General features: G+C 43.1%; 1 protein-coding gene across 7 annotated transcripts in view; it reads left to right on the top strand.

The window, feature by feature from the left end:
* Positions 1 to 213: 213 nt before the first annotated feature.
* The window catches only part of myo6a (myosin VIa), a 117,804-nt gene continuing 100,308 nt past the window's right edge, over positions 214 to 17,709 (top strand). For all 7 annotated transcript variants that reach the window (XM_051408999.1, XM_051408998.1, XM_051408997.1 and 4 more), the window contains exon 1: positions 214 to 400. The gene's annotated coding sequence lies outside the window, so the exon portion shown is untranslated. The remainder of the gene's footprint in view (positions 401 to 17,709) is intronic.

Here is a 17,709-nt window from a genome sequence, read left to right as displayed (position 1 = left end):
ATAATATAATATAATATAAAATAATATAATATAATATAATATAATATAATATAACATAACATAATATAATATAATATAATATAATATAATATAATATAATATAATATAATATAATATAATATAATAATAAAACCGTAACCCGGACCGCACAGCGCCCCCTGTCGGATCCCTCCGCCGGTGTGTTGGGACTATTTATCCAGCCGGTGACGTCACGGGGCCAGTTCCCAGGCTTGCTGCGGGAGTCGGAGGCTGCAGGGCGGGGAGAGTGTGGCCCAGGCTGCCGGAGAACTACCACCCAGAGACAGCCGGCACCGTGCGGGACTTCCTGTCCGGGATTTATAACAGAGGCACAGACACCGACAGTCTCCCACCGACTACCGGGAGCGGACGCACCGACGAGGTAGGCAAACACCGGCACCGTGCGCGTGCACCGGGGGCAGAAAGCATCGCAGGGAGTCGGGGGGGTGTTAGCAGCAGCGTCCCGGTGCTAGCTCCGGGAGGCTGTCAGCGGACTGTGCCCCCCCCCGGGATGAAGAGGGCTGTGCCACCGGTCTGTAACGGACCCGCAGTTTATCCCGCATCCTCCGCAGCGTCCCGGTTTCATCAGCCCCGCACTCAGCGCGCGGAACGCTCGTTGTTTGTTCTACATACATCGCGGTGGGATTCGTCTAGCGCCAGACTTCACTCACAATTCTGCACATTTAATGATGTTGTTGTTATTTATGTGAGGCAGGTACATATAAATACACGGATCGATACATATGATTAATAAATAGGGTAAACTCTAAAGTTCGGTACAGAAAGAATCAACCTTACTTCTCTTTATTTCAGCAGAGCTTCAACTTTTACAGTAATCCTGCTCGGGGTTGTCTAGCTTTGCCAGCGCCAGACTTCATTCAGAATTCTTGCAATATAACATTTTTTGACCTCCACTAGAAGCATATTTGTATGAATTCATTCTCAATAGATATTCTGAATAAATAGGTTAATGTCTAAAACTCGGCACATAAAGAATCCACATTGTTTCTCTTTATTTCAGCAGAGCTTCAACTTTTCCAACAGCACTCATCGGCGCTGCCATTGCCATCAAAGGGTGTATTGTGAAAGAACATAACCCGGCAAACAACATTTAAAAGTTGGATTATGTCGAAAATAAAGAGCCTTTGTGCGTCATAACAAAGCCGATTTGAAGAGAATAATCTCACAATCAGAAAAGTGATGATTCATTCTTCATAGAGAATATATGTGGCTGATGCACAACGCTGCTCCAATAAAACCGAGCTTTTGTGAATGAGGTTCGGTTGTGCGTCCGGGCAGCATTTTAGCCTCCTAGCATCAGAGGGACTTTATAAAGGGACTCAGTGGTGCGTTCATGACTCGAGAGGATGTGTTGTTGTACAGCAGCAGCAGCAATATGTCAGATTCCCACAATGTGAGGCTGGCTGCGGCCTGTACACACACACACACACACACACACACACACACACACGGGAGTCTGGGAATCAATGGACATGATTTGCATAAGAAAAAGAAGCAGAGGGTGTTGGTGGGGTTTTGCTGCCTGCCGATGATGGAGGTAATAATAAGTGAGCAGTGTGGACGCAGCAGTGAGCTCGCTGTGGTTTTATCTGTGTGCAATGATTACATAAGAGCTCTCAGTGCTTATTGTGTTCGTCCTGAGCTTCCTAAACCTCCATTATGGTGCTGTTGGCTTTAAACTGAGCTCACAGTGCAGTCTGCTGACAGTCAGTGGGTGACGATGTCTTTCTGATCAGCAGATTCCTGATTTCCGGACGCACTTTGACTTTTGCTCCTCGCCATATATCCGTGTTTTTATGGACCTATATTTGCATTATGTCACAGCAGGAAGCAGCAGGTACTGTAACCGGGCCCCGAGGTCAGAGTCCTCCTCAGGAACTCGTCCTTTCTTACATATTAAAACTAATTAGTCTGAAGTTGTTTGCTTCTGTGGCTGCAGGGATGGGACCAGTGAAATGTGCTTGGCATCCTGGGTAGCGGCTCGCGTCCAAGTGTCTTATTCAAGGATAAGCTGTTTATGTGCATCTTCATCCACTTAAGAGCCGAGGATTGGGAACATTAGACGACTTTTGGGAGCCTGTAGTGATGAACTGGGAGGCTGGCCGTATACAGGAGGGAGAGACGTTCTGTTGAGGAATTCCTGGAAGTGTTTTCTGGCTGTTAGAGTTTGGGAATGTCCATATATTGTGTGTGTGCGCAGGAATATGAACTGTAGTCGATGCAATAACAACACAGAACGGCACATTGCCCCCATGCTTGGATTTAGCTTCGTCAGCACCAGACTTCATTCAAAATTCTGGCAATTTAACATTTTGTGATATCCACTAGAGGCAAATATATATATGAATACACACTTCAACACATATGTTTAATAAACATAAGATAACATAAAGAATCCGTCACACAACAGTCTGAGTGGAGCTGTGACAGAATATAACCCGGAAAACATTTAAAAGTTGCATTATTTTGATGTTTTCTGCATCATAAACGAGCAGATTTAAAGAAAATAATCTACCAAGTGATGATTCATTCTTCATAGAGAATATATAATCTATATACATATGTAATATGTGTCTGATCATTTGATTGGACGGTGGAATTAAAGTGCTGCTGAGACCTTTAAAGATGGTTTTCTGTCTGTTGATTAACATTCTTACATTCTCTTTAATTCCATTAAAATAAAAGTTTGCTCACAGCAGCCTGAAGTAAACAACAACAACAACAGAGGAGGTGTGTTATCATGTGACCACAAACAACCGACGACATATTAACTGTCACCTGACGTCCTGATCAATGTCGGGACAGAATATAATAAAAAATATATAAATGTGTAATAATTTACACATACAGCTGTTAGTTAATGAGTTATAATTTACACTATTATTATTATTATTATTATTATTATTGACACAATGGAGATTATTTTACTTTGTAATAAACTCTTCGGTTCGGCTCACTCAGATGATTTTCGGGGCCTGATTGAAGCTTTAGTGTGACCCTCACATCTCTGTTACATCACTGACCTAAGTCCCGCCCACAAAGGCCCCGATTGGCTCTTTTGAGGCAACATGTGAGCGGTTTGGTTCCGAGGTTGAACGCAGCATCCTCCTCCTCCTCCTCCTCCTCACAGGTGATGAAGGAGGTCATTATATAACGGAGGAGGTTACGGAGGGGTTCGGGTTCGGGACCCCCCTCCCCTCCGCCGGCCTTTGTAATTAGGGGAATGTGAGCTGAATTAGTCACGCTGCACCGAGCAGACCGCGGCCTCCTGATGATGGTGATGAAGAGTGTCGACTTACACGCCCGTCTGCGAGCCCGGCGTCCTCGCTGTGGGGGGGTTGTGTTCTCTGAAACATCCTGGAAGGAGCTGCTGCGGTTGTTGTGGTTGTTGTTGTTGTTGTTGTTGTTAGTAAACAGAGTCTCGTGGACTCTTCAGATACTATGAGTTTGTTTTTCTTCCACAGACTGAACACTGATCTGGAATCAGCCACTTTTATCACATCGTCTTCATCAGGAAGTCGATGGCGGCGCTTTGAATCGCATCGTTTCCCTCCGGCTATCCAATGTCAACATCTGTCTCTTTTTACCCATAAACCCTTGTTTCCAGGAGCTTTTAGGAGCGTTTAGGAGCCGTTCCCTCTCGCCGGCTCAGATTACGTCTCATACAGACTTTATTCCTCGCAGCAAACAGGCTTTGAAGTTGACACCATTTAGTCCTTTAAAGCAGCCGATGGACAGAATGAAGATTAAAGATAGATTATAATTGAATCGGTTACTTTCTAGCAAATATCCTGGAAATAATCTACGTTACCTGTGTTTTATTTTATCTCCTCACTCAGATCTCTTAATGAACCTCGACTGTCTGTCTGTGAGACTCTGTGAGACTCTGTGGGACTCTGTGTGACTCTGTGTGACTCTGTGGGACTGTGTGAGACTCTGTGAGACTCTGTGAGACTCTGTGAGACTCTGTGTGACTCTGTGAGACTCTGTGAGACTCTGTGGGACTCTGTGAGACTCTGTGAGACTCTGTGGGACTCTGTGAGACTCTGTGAGACTCTGTGTGACTCTGTGAGACTCTGTGAGACTCTGTGGGACTCTGTGGGACTCTGTGTGACTCTGTGTGACTCTGTGAGACTCTGTGAGACTCTGTGAGACGTTACTGAAGGACTTTAAATGACGGCGATGTCGTCCTGTATCGTTGGTTTGATTTGTTAAAGACTGAAACCTGATGAAGAGTTCACTTTCTGGAGTTTGATGGAACCAGTTTGAAGACGTTGGTCAACAGCAGGAGACGAGCAGCGTTTACGTACTCGGGGAAAGTTGATTCCCCCGATTCAAATCCATGAAAGCATCGTATTTATAGGTTCATATATATCCAGAGATCAGTTAAACACCACTGATATGTAATTGAATACACACTGTGGACCTCAGAGGAGCTGTTTGTTACTCAGTTAACTGACTTGTCTTCTAACTGACCTCTGCATGAAGCATCTTGTTGCTTTGCATTAGCTGCATTAGCAATATTAGCTTTTCCCCCAAGTTTTCCTCTCTTTGGACTTTAAAACGGAGTTACCATGTGTTTATGTTTTCAGTCTTTATGGCGTGCGTCGTGGTTTCACAGCGTTCACTACAGTTTCTGTAGATTATGTCACAGACACATCAGCAGAGCGGCTGTATTTTTAGCAGCAGTCATCTTTAATCACCAGTTATTGTGACCGCCGCCTCACGCCGACACGCAACCTCGACCCAACCCGTCATTATGGTGGTTACCGCGGCAACAGAGGGCGCGGGATCACGTGTCGGCGACCTTTGAAACCTTCCTGATGCGGAGGCCTTTTCACTGTGCTGTGGATTCTGGGTAATGTTTTAGGAGGAGGTCAGCTGCTGTTGTGTGTGTGAATATGTGTGAGGTTGATGAAGATGATGAAGATGATGAAGATGTCAGTCTGTGAAATCTTCCTTCCCGTTAAACGCCGTCTCCTCGCTCCGCTTTGTCTCACTGCTCATTAGTTTGTGTGGCTCGGCTCCAGCGGGACTTTGACCCGAGTTAATCCGGCTCTCTAACGCTTCTCTTCAATATTCAGATGGCTGAGGGAGGCTTGGTTCCAGCTCTGGACCTTGTACTGCTAACTGCTGCTAACTGCCTCTGATGTTGGCTGCTACAACTACTGATTACTATCATCAGACTACAACACACACACACACACACACACACACACACACACACACACACACACACACGTGTATATCTTATATTTATATCATCATCTTTGTGCCAAACAACAAAAGAACATTAAGTCTGTCTGATTGTTAAAAAATATCCTAAAACTCATCTCTGATCAATAATCTCTGTTTGTGTTTATCAGCTGTTGTTGTTATTATTGATTATAATATGAAATAAACAGATAATATAGTGAGTTTACTGAAGCCAGCGATGAACTCGACTCTGTACTCAGTGGTTGCTGAGTTAAGCTAGCAGGGCCCATACTTTGATAGTTGATGGTGTTTTTACTGCCAGAGTAAAACCTCAGTGCCTTGCTCGAGGGCACGCTGGTGATGACTCGGCTGATTTGTGTCCAGATTTCTAACATCAGAGCGTCTCCTCGTCCTCACCGCAGGTTGTTTGTCCTGATATCTTTTGTCTCCTGGTCGTTATATTGAGCAGCTGCCGGTGCAGCCCGGCCTCCTCTGGACCTCCACACTCGGTTGCTGTTAGTTTATCACCCAGCTGTGCGTCCTCCACAGAGACTTCCTCTCGCTCTGTGTAGGACGTCTGGATAACGTCTCCGTCCATCAGGCCTGTGTAATCATCAGCAGCGAGGAAGTGACCGCACTTTACTGAGAGAGACAGCGAGAGAGACGTTCAGTGTCGTGGTCGGACGCCGGTTTGAGACTTCCTGATGAGACAATGTTATCATCCTCAGAGGAAGCTGAGAGTCCGACTGTGACCACTGTTTTCAATCTGAACACGTCTCTTCTGGTCGGTTTGGTTGAGACAGTTTGGAGCCAAATATCCCTCCGTTATCTCTCCATTATTACTGTCGCTATCAGCAGCCCTGCAGCAGAGACGCTCTGGTGCATTGTGGGATTACTGAACTTTATGAGCAGACTCTCTCTCTTAATCTGATGTTTGAGCTCTCAGATGATGAACAGACACGTCGGACTTTGTATGTGGACCAGGACTCATCAGTGTTTACTATATAGTCAGATGTGTCTCAGACCAGCTCAGTAAGTGGTTTCAGTGATCTGATCACTACGTGTGTCTGTGGTTGTTAACACTGTAATTAAAGTCGTCCACCTGAGCTCAGATCAGCCAGGTTACCAGCAGCTGTACACAGACTAACAGACGGAGAGAGAGATCAGTCTGATGGTTGTAGGTCTGTAGAGCTTTAATGTGAGCTGTCTGGATTCACTTTGTGATGTCGGCAGCAGTGATGATGTGAAGTCACAGAGGATGACGGTACAGGGAGCCCTGCAGCCGGCTGTGTACAGACAGCTGATGGTTATTATTATAATCAGTTTAACCAGTCAGTGTTTCTGGTGTCGACTAACAAGGGTAACAACGTTTAATCACGTCCCTTAAATAAACTGAACTCAGCTTCATGTTGACGACCTGCAGCATTAAACGCAGCTTCTGTTACATAATGATTCACTTTTTATACTTCTGGACTTTACTGAAGTCACAGTTTGAATACTTTTACTGATAACGGAGTATTTTTAGTTCTCGTATTCCGACTTTATCTCATAAACAATGTGAACAGTTCCTCTGAGATCTAGTGGTAGTTGCTGAGCCTGATTCCTGATGCTGGGAAACGCCCAGCGAGGCCGCAGTCACCTGCCCGTTGATGAATCACTCGACCTTTGTGTTACAGCTCGACCTCGCCAGGGTCTGAACCGCCGCTCGCCGCTCCCGGCGGGGAGGACGAGGGGTTAAACTCTGTGTAATGAACAACTTTTTAGCTGCTCGTGAATCATTTTATTGGCTCGACTTCGGCTTCAGGAGGATGACTCCGGTCAATCTTTAAACTGTGTTCATCAAACATCAGCACTTCACAAACCTGCTGAAATCATCAGGAATCTCTCAGAGAGACAACACTGATATTACAGCAGCTGGTGCCAAGAACATACTGTCAAATACATTTTATATAATTAAAATAACACAACAAATACTTTACTGTTTATAAATGTATTAACAGCATTAAACTGGATTAAAAGCAGCATGAAGTGAGTGATTAGTGTGTGTGTGTGTGTGTGTGTGTGTGGTGTCTGTGTGTGTGTGTGTGTGTGTGTGTGTGTGTGTGTGTGTGTGTGTGTGTGTGTGTGTGTGTTGGGAGGGTCGGATTCATTTCTGCTTCAGTGAAAGGAATCACCTGTAACGCCCTGTTGTTGTGAGTCTGTGCTGGGTGCGGCAGCAGCTGCTTAATCGCCTCAAAGAATGCTGGGTAACATTCATGAAGAGAGTTTTAAAGGAACCACGAAGCTCGGTCAAAAAGGGAGTCGTGGGTTTGATCCCGAGCCAGACTGGTTACTGTTGACCCTCCTGCAGACGAATCGGAGCCGCAGCCAGTTATTGCACAACACTTCCTGCTGCTGCTCCTTCACATTAAAAGCAATCAGTCTGCAAAACACAGGGTGGCTTTTATTGTGAAGCAGTCACAGGAAACAAGATGGATTTGTCACAAAGTGGCACAAAAGAACTGTATAGTAGCTGTTTGTTGTAGCTGAGCTCTTGTTGAGACATTTTGATAACTTTGGTAATAATGAACATTAACAGCAGCATTAATGTTTCAACCTATAATTCAGTTTACAGCTCATAAAGAGCTGTTAGGTTGCAGTGATGCATGCTGGGTGATCCTCGCCCACTCTGCCGTCACGATACAGCGGCGTGGGAGAACGAGGAGGAAACACTCGTTAACAGAATCATTACGAACGTTAATGATCCACTGAGATCCTCTGATCAGTGTCTGATCGGACAGATATTGATTGATACTGAGTATTTTATATTAAAGTAAATTTCCTTTTTATATAAAGTTAAACTTTTTTATTGTAATTTGAGTAAAAAGCAGGAAATAAGATTTTATTCTGTATATTTGACAGAAATGTTTTTAGTTTAAGTTCAAGAGAAAGAAAAGCTTTGAATGGACACATCAGAGAATCTGGAACAGAATTAGTTTCCTATCAATCAACTAATTGATTAATCAGCTCATACAGTATATTTACTTACATACATACTTTCATACATAAAGTAAACAAATGGTTCCTGAATCAGTTCCCTTTTATTGTCAATCTTCCCTCGGGGGTTTCTGTCCCTGAACACATCGCGGGCTGTCTGTCCACCACGTGACCCGACCGATCGGCGGTGACAGCGAGCTCTCAGTGGGCGACGACACAGATCCAACAATCAGCTGATTGTCAGCGGAGGAGTGGGTCGACACACATAACTGCAGCCGATTGCAACGCCGCTTCCTCTGTCGGCCTCTCCAACGCACAAAGAGACAGCTGCTGCAGCTCGAGCATCGAACCCAGCACATCCTCTGCTTCTGAAGCAGCGTCTGTTTCACTGTCAGACTCATGTTAAATACTCTGTGATATTCCAGCAGCTGAGCCCCAAAACAGACAGTAAAATAACAGAAAATAACTCGTAAAAATACAGTAATGTTCTATAAGTCAAATCAAGTCTTTAGCTTTAATTATAAAATCTACAATGTAGAAACGATGCAGTGAGCTTTAAATACAGGTGAACTCTTTAATACAAATAATCAGACCTCCGTTTACAGAGTTCTGTTGTTATTGGATTCTTATTATTTTAATCTGTTACATTTTAAAAGTTATACAACTGTAATAAAAGTAGAAGACACTAGTAGAGTTTAATGTCCCCGTCCTTCTCTCAGTCCAGGTACAGTCGGCTAATAGGACCGCTAACAGGCCAACAGCAGCTGGTACTGTTAGCATACGCAGCAGTGCAGCGGTAAGAGACTTCCTGTGTTACAAGAGGAAAGGTCCGTGTTGCAACAGTCCTCTGATACTTTGGTCCCGTGACGAGGAGCAGCTCTTGAACTGGTTTCTCTGAGACTATAAAGTGCGTCGACTAAAACTCTTCTCATTGACTGTCGTTTAATTATTCGGGGGTCGAACTAGTTTAATGCTCGTCTTATAACGTCTTATAAGGAGCGTACACCAGGCGCACCGTACCACAGGAAAACAGCGGTTTACAGTCTGTGTGATCGGCCTCTAACCCCTCAAAACCTAACCAACACACACTGATGGTTTCTGGTAACGTTAGCCAGAGCTAGCTAAATGTTAGCAATGTGATGCAAACTTGATAATAAAAGAAAGTTCTATGACGTCCATTCTCTGTATGTCTGTAACCTTTAAACCCTCTTTCAGTCTCCTCCTCTTACAACTGGATCCTCGCCCTCAGTGTCCCTGAGTGGTCCCTCGTGGTTCCTCAGTGGTCCCTCGTGGTTCCTCGGTGGTTCCTCAGTGGTCCCTCAGTGGTCCCTCAGTGGTTCCTCAGTGGTCCCTCAGTGGTCCCTCAGTGGTCCCTCAGTGGTTCCTCAGTGGTCCCTCAGTGGGTCCTCAGTGGTCCTCAGTGGTCCCTCAGTGGTCCCTCAGTGGTCCTCAGTGGTCCCTCAGTGGTCCTCAGTGCTCCTCAGTGGTTCCTCAGTGGTCCCTCAGTGGTCCTCAGTGGTTCCTCAGTGGTCCCTCAGTGCTCCTCAGTGGTTCCTCAGTGGTCCCTCAGTGGTCCTCAGTGGTTCCTCAGTGGTCCCTCAGTGGTCCCTCAGTGGTCCCTCAGTGGTTCCTCAGTGGTTCCTCAGTGGTTCCTCAGTGGTCCCTCAGTGGTCCCTCAGTGGTTCCTCAGTGGTTCCTCAGTGGTCCCTCAGTGGTTCCTCAGTGGTTCCTCAGTGGTCCCTCAGTGGTCCCTCAGTGGTTCCTCAGTGGTTCCTCAGTGGTCCCTGAGTGGTTCCTCAGTGGTTCCTCAGTGGTTCCTAACTGTTTGCTGTTTGAATGCTGTGAGCATTAAGAAGTAAAAATACCTCAGAGGCCGAGCGAGCTGCTGCAGGTGTGACTTCATCCTAAAATAGCAGCTCCAGTCAGATTTAATGACAGGCAGATAGTTTCTGTTCAAACCTCTGAGAGGATGAATCAGACATTGTTCACATCGTGGGAACCTTTACATGAAGCTCACAGCTGTTCGGCTCCGGTGCATCGAGGCAGACTGTCACAATAAAAGTCCGTTCTACATTTACAGCAGCTCTCACATGATTACTGTCGCACTATCCACTATATTAAATCTGTCAGTCTGTGAAGGAATACGTTGATTTAAGCCACAAAAAAGTGACAGATTGTACGAACAATAAAACCTGTTATATAAAGGAGCTTCAGAGTTATTATCACGCTACATCAGCAACCATTGCCCGCTCCATTGACACATGACGTAACGTTTGTTCATCACATCTTTGTAGTCAGTGTTTGTTTCAGGTTTCACTGCAGAACAAACAGCTGCCGGCTATTTTAACATCAATAAGTTTGAATATGGAAAGTTTGAGCTCGGAGCCGAAGACTGGAGCTCTTTGTAAATGTGGTTCAGGTGTGTTTGCATATCAGCTCGGAGTCTGGGAGTGGTGACTGTACTTAATGTTTGAATGGTATTTCAATTTAATTCATAATCACTAGTTCAAAGGTCAAAAATCACCTTCAGGCTCAGTTTGACAAAGTACTTTAACTCAATGGCCACTTACAGGCTTTAACTCGAGCTTCCCCCTGTGAGTATACTGTATCATCATACATTGATGTATCTAAGCTAATTTCTCTGTTCATGACAACTGTTCAACTCACCCCTTTAAAATATATTAAAGCTTATAAATGATTAAAGGTGTGGTCACTTTTGATATTAATTACACAGTTTATGGTTCTGCCACTATCGATGGAAGATCCTCACACACGATGTGTCCTAAAGACTCTGGTGATCCACCATGAGGTCAAATTGGTCCAATATTTTAGTTTATGACACAGCTGCACTTTGTGTTTAGTGCTAATTAGCAAATAGTGGATGCTAAGCTAAGAGGATGAACATGGTGAACATTACATGTTAGCATTCTGCAGCCATGCTGATTGCTTTTCTTTTTAATCTCTAATTACCATAAAATAATGAATAATCTTTCAGTTGAATCATATCAGGATAACAATGATGTGGACTGTTGATTAGTCAGTTCACAGGAAATTAACTGACAAAATGTTTTGATGTTGATATTTATTTATTAAAACTGACGTTCTCTGTGTCCACCGTCTTAAATGTGCAGATTTTCTGCCCTTTTTCAGTTTTATATGATTGTAAATTGAATATATTTGAGTTTTACCTGCAGAAATAATGAGATTCCCATCAGCCTCTGCTGTATTTTTTTTTTTTATCTTTAGCGAAAGTTAGCATCACATTATACCTGTTAGCATTCTGACATTAGCATTTAGCATCAAATCACCACTGATCCTCACAGAGCTGCTATAAATATTATACTTTATGTTGATAATCGGAGAAAACGCTTTTTCTTACATCTGGAGAACATCTGTATCGTTGGTGTTTCGGTTTCGAGTTAATTGGAGACTTCAGCTGAATATGTGAACTAACTATCGGCTGAACGTCACCACTTAACAGAGTCAGGAAGAGACGAAGTAGAGTGCAGGCGATTAAAACAAGCAGAAACTGAGATAGAACATTGTCCCATTGAACCTCTTACTAGGTAAAAACAACAAAGTCAAGCTGTTGATGTGCTGAGGTCAGCTACATCCTCCCTCCATCTCTGACTGTTTGATAAACAGAGTTTGGTGCTGGGTAGTTGGTGTACAGCAGGTTTATCAGAGCTCGATGGGAGACTGAACAGAAACCAGAACTAGGAGATGTTGTTACATAAAAAATGAATGCAGCCTTATCCATGTAAAAATGTATCAAACAGGACAGTTACAACAGATCTGAAGTCATCATGTTTTTAATGTATAACTAAACCCCTAAAGGTGTGTTACGCAGGAGGTCACGCCGACCAGAGTGACAGACTGACCACCGTTCACAATAACAGGACTACAGCTGCTGGTAGTGGAGCTAACAGAGCTAACAGATATTTTTACAGTCACTAGAAGCACATTCACGCTGTTTGTAAATGTTTCTTTGTGCTACCTGTGATGTAACATTAGCAAAACTAGCGGCTCAGAGAGGCTGACTCTCCAGTGTCTGTGTCAGAGTGCTAGGCTAACGGCTATGTAGCAGGCCACAGTCTGTAGAGTGGAGACGTTGGTTTTATAGCAGCAGAGGTCAGTTGGAGACGAAAGCTGCTACCATATAGCAGGTTTCAACCAGTAGAAGGCGGTTGCTGTGCATTTTTATAGCAAATATGTAGAATTCAAATACTTTGTACAAAAATGTCCAGATTTGGAGCTGAATCAATCAACAAGACTAGTAAATACTCTTTTACTTTTTTACTTTTACCTGCAGGATCAAACTACTTCTGAGTTGCAACTTGAACGACTACATTTCTCCTAATTTCCCCCGAAATCTGAATCATTCAGCCGAACATCATTAACCCACATTACAGCCTCAATGATGCTTTCATCTCTTATCCAAGCAGAGTTTTTATTGGTGTTGCTCAACCCAGTTTAACAGCTCCGGTGGTGTGCTGGTGGAAGGTGTTCGGTGTGTGGGCTGCACAGAGCGGCCGGAGCAGGTTTCATCTTGTCTTTAAACAGCTCGTGGTGCTGCAGTCAGACTGTATCAAACCCTGTCAAACATCTTTCACTGAAGCAGTTTATAGTTATTATGTTGGTTGGAGGAGGGTTGTGTTACAGAAATGTTAGCACCATTTGAAGAATCCTGGTGAATCAGTTCTTCTGTTTGCTGTGGAGGCAGACATTGTGGCATAGTTCACTCTGAAATTATAGATTTTTTCATTTCTTTATCATCATTGTAACAATAAGTCAGACAGCTCCTGACAGGGTTGATCAGGAAGTCAGTTGGATTGGATATTGAGGTCCTATCTTTGTGATTCTTCCTGCTCCTTGGTTACACATTTGTGAGTGAGGACAGAGTTGAACATCCTGGTCAGAGAGGTTGTAACTGTAGAGCTGACTCATTAGCGTCCATCTGTCCAATCAACGCCATAGTCTGACCTCCATAATGACTCTGAGTCGTCACAACCAGCTGTCCTGTCAGAGTCTTCATACAAAAACTTTTATGTTACGATGGAATATTTCCTTCTCTCTAATACCAGAGCAGTTTGTGTTGCAGTTAACAGATACCAGTAATGATGTGTTTTAGTTTTACAGATGAATATGTTGAAAGAGATGTAGTGAATCATAATCTGGCTAGTTACAAAAGTTCAGGCCAAGTCCTTGTTACCCAAACACCTACCTAATCTACCTTAGGTAGGTAAACGACTGATCTGTCTACCCATAAAACCTTTGTATCACCCATCCAAGAACCAACCAACCTACCTCTCTACCTGAACAACTTTCCTACCTAAACATCTAAATAAAAGCTACCAAAGTAACTGCCTAAAACAACTTATCAACCTGCCAACCTTTCTGAAAATCCTACCGACTTAACAAACTGTCTACCTAACTATCTCTTTGCCTACCTACCTAGAAAACTACTTATTTTAGCAGACACCTACCTTATCACCTACTTACCCACCTACCTAAAAAAACAAAATCTACCTATAAAACCTTCCTACCACCTTATCTAAGAGACCAGCCAACCTACCTAAAACTCCTTCTACCTACTCTTGAAACCTACCTACCTACCAAACTCTCTACCGACCTAATGGGGGTGTAAAGATTTTCTGAAATCGGTTTTAACTTTGGTACGCGGACCCCTGGATGGATCCAAATGTACCCTGAACTGGTCGATACTTGGGGTTCCCATGTAGCCTATGTATCTGGATACATATCGGATCGTCTGAGAGGGAGAGACGAACGCTCCTACTGAACTACTTACATATCCAAAACCTTAACCCTAATATTGCTGTCATTTCTGGGACATTATATCAACAATAATAGTTATTGTGTTGCCTGCTTGCTCCTTTGATACTGAAAATTACTCTTTAATAATCTGTTGCATGAATAATAGATTATACACATATCAGTGGTGAACCAGTATTTGACCGGCTGCCTGGCACTGAGCAGTTAGAGGATTGATTATAGCACTATGTTCTCCTTAAATGGCCCCTTTTTATATCACAAAGAAATGCAGTGTGGTGCTTTGTTCACCGGGGGAATTTTACAGCCCTGACAATGAGTTACCAGCAACCTTTGATCTACATTCAGTCAGCCTACTGTCCGGCCTAGGATCAGGCCGGAACCTCAGTGTTCAGATCATTTTATACCCCAGATTTACCCAGGAAGGACAGCATGTGAGAATCTCCCTCATGTTAATATACAAGGTGGTTTACTTGAATTTAAATGAGCTGTAATTGAATATAATGCAGTTTTATTGCAGAATGGTCCGATATCAATGACTTGTCTGGACGTTTTGTTTTTCCCTTTCTAATGAGAGTTGTGGTTGTGAAGCCTTTAAACACTTGTTAGACAGATAAACAGAATTAAGTTACAGGGATTCCTACAGGGAATCCTTGAATTTTAATGTGCTGTTTTTGGTGACATGCTAAAGTAATAAAAGTACCTTGAATTTGTACAATACTTAAGTAAATGTATTTAGATTCCTTCCTCCACTGCTAACGGAGTTTGTTACACTCTACAGATTCTAAATAGTAGATTGTGGTGTAGGCCATCATTAGGTTGTAGGAGTAAAGCACTAAAGATTTTATTGGAATTGAAGTTATTAGTGAATGGCGGTGCGGATGGTGAAGTAGGCCTGCTTCGTCGTACAAAGAAGCCTGCAATTTTTGGTTGCGTTTTTCTGTCCATTTGGCTGTGTACAATGCGAGAGAAAGTCATGTGCAATCACCAAACGTATAGCTATAAGACAACCACGTGTAAACGCAACTAGCCTTGATAAGAAAACATTACGCCTATCATAATAATTTCAGATACTTCGAGCGAACAGTTTACAGGTTATTCAAGTATTTATAGAATTTAGATAATTTAGAATAATTATCTTACCTCGATGCGACAGGCTATCCAAATGCCAGATGAACGTCTTCTCCCAGAAATGTTTTCTTTTTACCCGGATAAAGAATGTTGTAGAATGTTTGGCGAACGATGATAGATAGCGTGATGACAACCACCAGATGCCGCTGTTTGGACACATCACACGATTCGGAGGCATATCACATATTTAAAGATTATAAAAACTGATTATTTTCCGATTCATGACACGTTTTTCATTATTTTTTAATGCGTTTTGCGGAGAAGGGAGACTGGCATTGGTCACGGTTTGGAATGAAAGGGAGAAAACAGGATAGAGTAACACGGCGGTTATCGCTCATATCGCTCATATTACTCGGCCTACTTTCTTTTTTTTTTTCAGTTAAGGCGGCAGGCGTGTGTTGCTAAGGCGGCCGCCTTGGCTGCAAAGTGCTGCGGGAAACCCTGGGTTAGCGTGAATGCTGCATCAGTTATATGAGAAGTGGAGTTTACAGATGAATATGGTGAAAGAGATGTAGGGAATCATAATCTGGCTAGTTAAAAAAGTTCAGGCTAGGTCCTTGTTACCCAAAGAGTATTTCTTGGAAAAGATGTTTTTGTTGAAGTTTGACTACCTGAAACGGTTGAAGTTCGCCATGATCGACAGATGGTTCATCCAATCACAAGCCAAGTAGTTTTTGAAAATGCCTTTTCCAAACAGTTTCCAATAATTACTTCCTAGATGGTTCTAGATGGTGTTTTCACGAGATTCATTGACAAAAAGAACAATGTAGAATATCACCAGACTCATCCTTTTAAACAAATCTCATAGGTTTCCACTGATGAACACACTGTTTGTTGTAGCTGTGCTTGAACCTGTGACCTTACAGCTACGGGGAAAAGTCTCTGACCTTTACTCAATAACATCCACACTGTGTAACCAGACAGTTTGTTCCACGAATACAAATTCAAACTGTAGTGAGGAACACCTGACTCACTGAAGCGATCAAACCAGTGATCCTCCTCCGGTTCCAGCACTAAGAAAAGAGTCGATTGTGCTCAGACAGTTGATGGTTTAATATCCCTAATTGAATTTAATAGCCTCTTAGTGTGGCACTCAGATAGAGCTGGACTGTGGGGTAATTATTTTAAGTTCCCATAGAAGAGTTAGTGCTGTTATTAAGTTTGGCAGTTTGGCAGGAAGCCAGCGCGTGAAGAGAGAACGCCGGCCTCAGCTGTGTGGATGGAAACTGTAACTTGGCTCATGTCTTATTGGCACCAGAGTCGCTGCTCAGTGGCGTCGACTTGTCACAAAGGGCCTGGATGCTCCCAGTTGGCATTAAACTTGTTTCTTTTGGCTTTGGTTTGATGCTTAAAGCTGAATGACTCAGTGTTTCTGTTTTTGGTTGATGACATCAACACTGTGTGTCACATTCACTGCCTTTGCGTTTTCTTGGGATTTATGATGGTTACAAGAGGAGTTGACTTGTAAAGGATCATCATCTGCAGCGCTGACTCCCCGTCACAGATGACCTGGAGTGCAGTGTGCATGTAAACACTCTGGTTTCTTGTTTTTCCGGTTTTCTCACACATGGTGGTAGTTTGTGGTCGGCTGTCCCTCCGGCTGCTTGTGTTCAAGGAGACAACAGAAGTAACTACAGCTACAGTACTCTGCTAACAGTAACCCTCCCTTTCCTAAGTATGTTTACAGTCTTGTTTTTAGAATAATATTTGAAGGAGAGGGATATTTACTTTTATTTTTGGCTCTAGGGATGTCAGCTGGTTGTTGGCTGAAATATCCCAACAACTATTAGATGGATTGCAGTTAAAGTTTTTTCAGACGATGGTTGGGGCCACCGTCAGCCCAACAACCAGTGATTGCCAATATATTCTCCCCCAGTGGTCTCAGCTGGAAAATGGGCGACTAGTTTGCTATGTGCTCATTCTGGCTCAGTGTTCGAAAAATGTGAATCAGATACCGAAAAATGTATGGTCAATCGAGAAAGTGAGAAGCTCATATTGTCCTAAACCCAACCAAGTAGTCTTGTGGAGACTAAAAACTTAAATAATTAAATAAAACATCATTAAAACTGAAAGCATCGATGAACCTTGCAGTCTGTAAGCAATGTGTACGTCCCATCATGAAAATGTAACATACGATATCCTGAACAAAGCATAATAGATGATAATTCACGTATACTATATGGTCATATAAAATAAGGCATTAATAAAGTAATTAAGTTCTTTATAATGGATGCTAATAACCAAATAGGTAATAGTGTATATGTGTATTTTTATATTCACTTTACATGATAGAGAAATCCAATGTATAATGTTTTTTTGCGCTGAACGCCAGCCGAGACCGTGTCCGAGGTCGTCCCAGAGGGAAAAGACCTCATCCTGTTCCAACATCAGTAACACGATCAGCTGCTAGTTTGACTCAATAAAGCTGTAATTGGTTTGTTGGCTGCCACAAAGCCCCAGAGAGCTCCGGACACAGTGAGTCGATACAGATACAGTCTGTGTGTCGGTCGCAGTTTGAGGATCGCTCCTGTTTTTGAGTTTCAATAATTTACCACATATCTGCTGCTGTTATGACAG

This window comes from Dicentrarchus labrax, unplaced genomic scaffold (genome assembly GCF_905237075.1).
Source record: "Dicentrarchus labrax unplaced genomic scaffold, dlabrax2021, whole genome shotgun sequence".
Taxonomy (NCBI): Eukaryota; Metazoa; Chordata; class Actinopteri; family Moronidae; genus Dicentrarchus; species Dicentrarchus labrax.
This window is presented reverse-complemented; position numbering and strand designations above follow the sequence as displayed.